Source organism: Notechis scutatus, chromosome 1 (assembly GCF_049901735.1).
Source record: "Notechis scutatus isolate UNSWTSFEM ecotype Mainland chromosome 1, rNotScu1.2, whole genome shotgun sequence".
In the NCBI taxonomy this organism is placed as follows: Eukaryota; Metazoa; Chordata; class Lepidosauria; order Squamata; family Elapidae; genus Notechis; species Notechis scutatus.
The window spans coordinates 311,757,613-311,765,604 of NC_142009.1; positions in this window are offsets into that span (position 1 = coordinate 311,757,613).

Consider the following 7,992-nt stretch of genomic DNA (forward strand, 5'->3'; position numbering starts at 1 on the left):
TCCTCCAAATCTTTTCTTGCAAAAGGATGCCCAATTTTCAATGGCCAGGGACTGCATTTACTATGTAACAGAAGGTAAGATAATGACACCATATGAATGCATCTTTGTCACACATTGTTCATATTATCATAGCTTTCATAAATTGGGGTAGGACAGAACTATTTTAAATCTACAGTATTTAAATCCACCCATCTATCAAATATCTATTTCCTATCATAAAATGGTGAATTTTTGATCTTCAGCAGTAGCAATAAGCAAGAGCTCATGAACCACATGCATTTCCGGAACCCCAAGTTCCCATCCCATTATAGAATTTAACATCATATATCCTATTGCTGTGGGCTTATGCTCATATCAGGGTTTTTTTTAACCCAGTTCAGGGATTTATTCTTGAAGAGGTATGTGAGAATACAGCCAATGAAACCCAGAAGTCAGCCTGTTTCACAGGAGAAACAGAAGACAATCTGATCCAATGTTCAGGTACTGCTTGGCAATCTTCTCAAGAAAAGTGATCTCACCCTTGAAGGTAATCTATTTCTCTGATCCAGACTTATAGAGCTGTTCCTAATCAAAGGAAATAGCACAGAGGTTTGATGGACCAAGTCACAGACTCATTATAAGAAAGAGATATTGATCCTCATGAATTACCCTCTTAATGCTATGGATGAGTTGGCATGAATGGTAGCTCAATGCAATGTATGAGCATAGCCAGTTAATATGATTCATTGACTGGCTCAGCACTGCGCTGGGTATTGCATGTTCTGGAAACTGAGCCATCAGATTACGCATTCATCTGGTTCATTTCTCTGAGCAAATACATTATGGTAAAATAACTTTTATTACTTTATTAGGGCTACTGGATCTAGGTTTCCAAAATCATCATCATAAGGCCTCACAAGGAATCTTCATAACACCAATGCTAATCAAAGATTGGATAAAATACTTTATTGGATCTGATCTATTAATCCAGTACTGGCCTGTTTTAGATCATTGCATCAAAAAGGCAGAAAAAATTTTATGGACATTTTCAGTCAGAAATTGAGTGGTAAGTTCCATTTAAAAAAAAATGCTCCAGTTTGATGTTTTATTGAGTTTTCTCACATATGGTGATACTAGTCAAATCGATGTACCTGAATAATCATAGAAATGTAACATAGATGGTGATAAAGAGTCCCACAATTTATGGCATTTCTAAAGTTGAATGTTTTCTAGTTATGATGTCATTCTTTCCTCCATCTAACCCACTATATCAGGGTAATTGTATCTAATGATACTTTTAAGGGTAATTGCTTTTTTAAAAAAAAAAAAATTAGCAATGTTAAGCATTTGAATTTTGGAGGAAGCCCCTAAATCAGTCTCCCCAACTATTTTTAAAACTACTCAAACAGAAATCTACTAGCAGGTGAAGAAAGAGGAGAAAAAGATCAAGATGTAAATGATTTCTTTATGGCTGCAGAGATAAGAATGGCTGAAATAAAACCACGAGTTTCAGCCACCGGAACACTAATCACAAGGATTTTCTTCCTAGATTCTTGTTAAAAGAAGGAGGGGGAAAAGTCATAGAATCCTCCAGCTTGCTGCCACTACAGCCCTTGACGTGGCTGAAAGTGGTTGGGAAGGCGGGAGTGTAAAGTTTCAACATATCCAGAGACCATCAGAATGGGGAAGGTTATCAGTAGTTTCAAGAGTGAGCATAATTCTATAGGAAATGTGGGCAAAATGAGACATTTAGAATGTTTTTCCCCCAGCCACCCTCCTAGCCCATTTACAGCCAGCTTTCCTCCTCTGCTGGCTATTCTCCACAGCTAATGAACCTCTGGCCCTTTGCTCTGGCCCTTCATCTCTGCCCATTTGCTTAAACACTGTTTGACCCGGGCCTTTGGCTGCATGGGACAAATAGCCCCCAGCCAATTGGGTGGCAGGCAGGAGCAATGGTGCTGTGGGGGCAGCGTGCGATGCAAGATATTTTTTTTTTTAAAAAAAGTACTGCGACCCCTCCACAAGTTTTGGGGCCTTGCAGATCTGTCACCAGGACTGGAGGGAGGGGGAAGGGTGGTAGGAGCAGCGAGGAGCAAGGCTGGCGTAGCTTCTGGCATTGCAGGGGGTGCTGGGTGGGTCGCGCAGGTGAAAATCAAGGCCCGGGTCAAATGGTGCTTGGTCGAATGGGCAGGGATAAAGGATAGGGGCGGAAGGCCAAGGGCTCATTGGCCATGGAGAATGGCTGGGGCGGGGGTGGCCAGTGGAAGAGGAAAGCTGGTTATAAATGGGCTAAGGGGGTGGCTGGGGGCGGAGGAGGTGTGGCCAAGGCTCTGTGCTTAAACGTTCTAAACCCAACTGTGGGCTGCCTCTTTTTCACTGCAAGGTTTTAATGGAGAAAGCAATTTGCAGAGGGAAAGGAATGGACCAGCAGCTTTTCCTCTGCCAATCACAGCCTCCTTATGCATCCTGCCTTACTTTCATTAGGGAGAACCACAGATATAGAGATGCAGTGGGGCAGCACTGTACTTTAATCTAAATAGCACTTCTCCCCAATCACTTTACAGGGGAATCATATTACTTAGGATTCATTTGCTGTTAATCAGCTCTTAATCTGCTTCCAGCTTCTTAAATTCATTTGCTGTCCTTGGGTCACCCCAGAGTAATAACCCTTCTAGAATCCATGAAAGTCACGCTCAGTACTTTGCCTATTTCATCCTTTTCTACTTTTTGTTTTTCCTACACAGTCAGCTTTTTCCAAACTTTTCTTACATTTCATTAGATTGTCCTAGGAAAAGATGCTTTCCTACTTTTTAAAAATAGATACTGTTTTGCTTAAGATAGACATTTTTGTATACCTTTATCTAATACAATACAGTTCTATATATTATGTGTGTGTGTGTGTGGGGGGGGGTATTCACACTTTTGGAAGGACATATATTGGTTTGGAAATGCAAAATTAGGTAGGTTTGCATTACAATGTGAACCATTTAATGTGCCCCCAATTCATGTTTTTATAAGTATTATTTATACTTCACTTTTCCTCCTAAAGTAGGCAGAGCAGTATAAAAAAGTAACTCTTTTTGAATAAATACAATTAGATGTTCTCATTAGGTTTTCTGTATCATAAAACAAATGAATAAAACAGAAAGGACACAATAGTTTAAACGAAAATTTTCAAAGTCTCCATGGAAGTCAAATGTACTTTATTTTTTCACTTAACTAGGGTATTGCCACCTGGAAAACCCTAACCCTAAGCCTACTTCTAACCTCCCAAGAAGCTAGAACCTATAAGGCCCCTTATCTTAGCAAATGTGTTGGGAGGTTTAGAACTCAAACTTTTAATTATTTGGGTTAGGAATTTATTTAAGATTTATATGTGTAGCCTGTTGGATATAGTGACTCAACAGGCAGCAAGTGAATGCTTTACCTTTCTCATTTAATGATCACAAGATCACACAGCTCTGCTCTAAAGTTGCAGTTCCAGTTCCAGGACTATCTTCAAGATAGCTATACTTAGAGCTCATTGCAGTAAACCAGTTAGGAGAATCAGTGATATTCCAGCCCCTATAGTGTGAAACCGGCAAACTGCATATTACAATTCACTGGAGGCAACAAGTGATTATAAATAAGCAATGGCAATAGCACTTAGACTTATAGATCGCTTCATAGGACTTTACAGACCTCCCTGAGCAGTTTATAAATATTAATATACTGCCCCCAACAATCTGGGTTTTCATTTTACCAACCTCAGAAGGATGGAAGGCTGAGTCAACTTTGAGCCAGTCAGAATTGAACTGCTGGCAGTTGTCAGAATTAGCCTGCAATACTGCATTCTAACCACTGCACCACCACACCTCCTTTTCATATATTTAATAATTTCTTTCTATTCAATTTTCATACTAAAAATAATATTTTGGTAACAACTTTTCTCAATCCTCCTTACGTATGTTCTTGGTCCAAGCTTTGTTCTGACCCAGCCAAATTCCCCAAAAGCAAACAAAGATAAACTCAAAAAAGGAAACGTTCATGGTTTTACTCTACAAATACCTCTTTGTAGTTAACAGATGGCTTGCAGCCAAGTAGTCCAATTAGAAAAACCTTCAAATAAATCAGAGTCTGTTATCACCACACTTAATCCTTCGAATGTTTTTTGCCTTCTGCAAAGGCAAAAACCATTTGCAACCAGGCTTATATTCCCTAGTGGGAGCTGCCATTACATTGCCTCCTTACTCCTGAGTCATCTGTGCAACTTCAGCTGTTCCCTCCTATGAATCATCCTGCGCTCACGTGCACTTAGCACAGGCTCTTCTGAAACCTCCTCGTCACTGCTGCCAGCCCCCACCATCCCTGAAGGCAGCAGTCCACTCCCTGATAGTCCCAGCCCCTCCTCCGAGTCCTCACTCTCCTCCACCTTCTGCACCTGCTGCTGGCTTACCACAATAAGCTTGGACCAAGCTTGGTCCAAGCTTTGTCTAGCAATCTACTTGGATTCCAAAAGATTGGGTCTCCTTCTTTTAGACCTTGAACAGAGACTGAGATTTACAGAAAGGCTGCTAACTTTCCCTTGCTGCTAATATAATCTTAATGATATTCCACGCACCCACCCCATTCATCTTGAAGGAGAATACATGTTGTTATCAATCTGTTTCAGAGTTTTTCAACTTTAAGATGTGTGGACTTCATCTCCCAGAATTCCCCACCCTGTCTTCTGAGAAATCCACATATGTTAAAGTTGCCAAGTTTGAAAAACACTTATCTATATCTTCCCCAGTCTGGTTAGGGATTATGGGAGCTGAAGTCCAACACTTCTGCAAGGCACAACTATGGTTGATGAAATCAGGCTCTGCTTGCATATAAGGGGAAAGAACAAAAGAAATGTAAAATGGGAGAGAGCCATTTAATCTGCTCTAATTAATGGGAAATTATTTTTAAGTCTTGCCTGCAACTCTCAGCAGAGCATCAGTGATGGCATTGCTGCCAGTAAACACCTCGCACCTGGTTTCTGACAGGCTCTGACAAAACATAAAACTCCAGAGGGGGAACCATAGCATTTCTGGCAGCTTTATCTTCCCCTTGGCATGCAAAGGGTTTTGAGCAAATAGCAGGAGAAAGGGAGGGAGGGAAGGAAGGAAGGAAGGAGAGAAGTTAACTGCCAGTAAATTGCATCAATAATAGTGACATTTAATACCTTGCTGTCACTTCTAATTGGCAGTGAAGTGGGCTCTTTGAGAAGATGTGTTCTGCAGGTGAGAGGAGCTCATGTCCCAGGACAACTTACTGTATCAGAGTCACTAATGTAAACCTGCAGGATAGTATCCAGCTTCAAGTACCAATATACTTTTCAAGGAGTGATTTTCCAGATTTAATGATGTAATGCAAGTGCTATTGAAGTTCTTTAAGACAAGTAGACTAATGCAGACTTTGAAAGAGCAAAGGCATGCGTGTGATATATACCCTTCATGTAAATCCATTAAATCTTTGTTTAAAACTTTCTAAAGCATGGCAGTGGTGTAAATGAGCCACTTTCAAGCTTCTGGACAAAACAAGTGGCTGAATGCTTGGGATCCAACAAGTGGCTGAATGCTTGCTATCTTCGTTTGTGGAACACTGCAGACCCAGCACCTGCCCTGTTCTGAAGATCAAGTGACACGTCGCTTATTTTAAGCTCCATTCCGGCAGACTGTGTGGTTTACTTAGCATAAGTGCATGCGTCTCAAAAGGGAAGTACAACTAGGGATATTACATTCATTTCTAAAATCAGACATACTAGGATACAGGTAGTCCTTGACTTATGACCATAATTGAGGCCAAAATTTCTGTTGCTAAGTGAGACATTTGTTAAGTGAGCTTTGCCCCATTTTATGACCTTTCTTGCCACAGCTGTTAAGTGAATCCCTGCAGTTATTAAGTTAGTAATATGGTTGTTTAGTGAATCTGGCTTCCCCATTGACTTTGCTTATCAGAAAAAAAAAGTCACCAAAAATGATCATGTGACCCTGGGACACTGCAGCCGTCATTTGCCAAGCATCTGAATTCTGGTCATGTGACCATGGGGATGCTACAATGGTGGTAAGTGTGAAAACCACTCATAAATCACTTTTTTCAGTGCTGCTGTAACTTTGGTCACTAAATAAACTGGGGGAAGTGGAGTGTAAACATTGAAATGAAAGTCACTCTTTGGAAATGAAAGTTTTCAACTGTCCTCTCAGGTGTGTAAAGGCTTTACACTCCCCGCCCCCACAGCCAATCCATTTGCCTGCTCAATTGAACACATGCACTGACTGGGCAGGACTCCATCAGGCAGAAATCTGGTAACACTTCAGCAACTGAAGAAAGGTTCCAGCAAGATGGTTAAGCTCTTTGCTTGCCTAAATTGGTTTGCCAGGGATACGACTTTAGCCTCTTCTTTCAGGGGGACATGTAGGCAGGAGCTCTTCAGCTGAATAAATATTTTATTCATAAGTTCCAGGAAGAACTTTGAGATTGCCAACGTATCTAGAATCCTAGGATGTATATTAACTTTAAAAAAAAAAAAACTCCAATAGCTGAGAACAACTTCATGCGGTGGTAGGAAAGTCGGGATGTGAATTTCCAGCTATTCATAGTGAAAAGGGGAAAAGATGGAACAGGAATTTTTATGCAGGCTTCTGGTTTTTTTTCCCAAATCCACAAGCTGATTTGAAAATAGACCAAAGTGCTCTTCAACAAAATATGAACCCGGGGGAATTAAAATACCCATTTTTACTGCAACTATTCATTTATTTGTGTTACTTTCTCTGCCTTTCTTCCTTGGTGCTCAAAGCAACATTTTGGTACCTCCCAGGAGAGCAGTAATCTAGCAGTGGGCTTTCATTTGCTTTGCTATATCAGGCGTTTCCAATCTGACAGAGTTCAAAGCGTTTGTTGGAGGGACTATGGAGTTTAAAGCAACTTTCTTTAATTCCTAATGAAAGTTATGCTTCTAGAAGAAGAATTGGACAGCAGTTCTGTTAGCGTCTGACTCTCCGAACTCTCAGGTGCCTGCAGATAAGTTATTGTAAGATAGACAAGTCCAATGATGACTTTTGCAGATACAATAAAGAGAGTGGTTAAAATTACACAACCAGTTAATATCCAGCAGAGAAACCCTTTTAGAGTGGATTGAGTTTTGGACTGTTTTGATCGAAACAGCTCTTAACCAAACAGGATGGATTCTATTAAGGAATCCGTGACTGATGGAGGCAGGGGGACTAGCATTATCCTGCACCTTGGGAAGTTTTGTTGAATTAAACTCCCAAAGCAGGAGAGCTTCAAAGGGAAATGGATTTGAAGTTTGATCAAAAGGAATTAACACTGCAACTTGCTCTTTTTCTCCTAGAGAGAGAAAAACCTCTCCATTATTTTTAGTTTTATAGTTTCCTTCTTTTACTGAGGAAAAAGTCATATTTACGATTAGAGCTACAGCTTAGAAATAAATGTGAGCATTGAAGATTGAGCAGCTTAGATTCCCTGACCTTTGCTGAGGTGTGTCAATAGATCAAGAGTTGGTTTATAAATTCGCTTTTATTCTTTATTTATCGGAGCTGTTTTAAGAATGGGATCCAAATGGAAATTTACACGGAAATGTGACAATGCTTTTAATGCATGCTTTTAAAACATTGTCCCACAAAATGCATATCTATTGCACCTGTAGCTGCCTTTTTTTCCTCCTGGGAGCTCAAAGCAATGTACACTGTATCTCCTACGATGTAGAATGGGCTGGGAGTGCACTTAGTGTCAGAGTTAACTGCTAGAGATGGCTAAAAAGTTGAGTTGGTGGCCATTTTTCATGTATGACATATACAAAAGGGGCGGGGCTTGGAAGACATAACTAGGATCACCATTATGAGCCTCCTGTGGCCCAACAATCTCTGTAAAACAAGAAGGGTTGTTTCTAAATACATTTTCTTTTACTGTCTCCATTCCTAAAAGCATTTTATCTAAATACTTTTGGGATTGGCCAAGAATAAGTGAAAAAAAAATCCAAATGAGAGT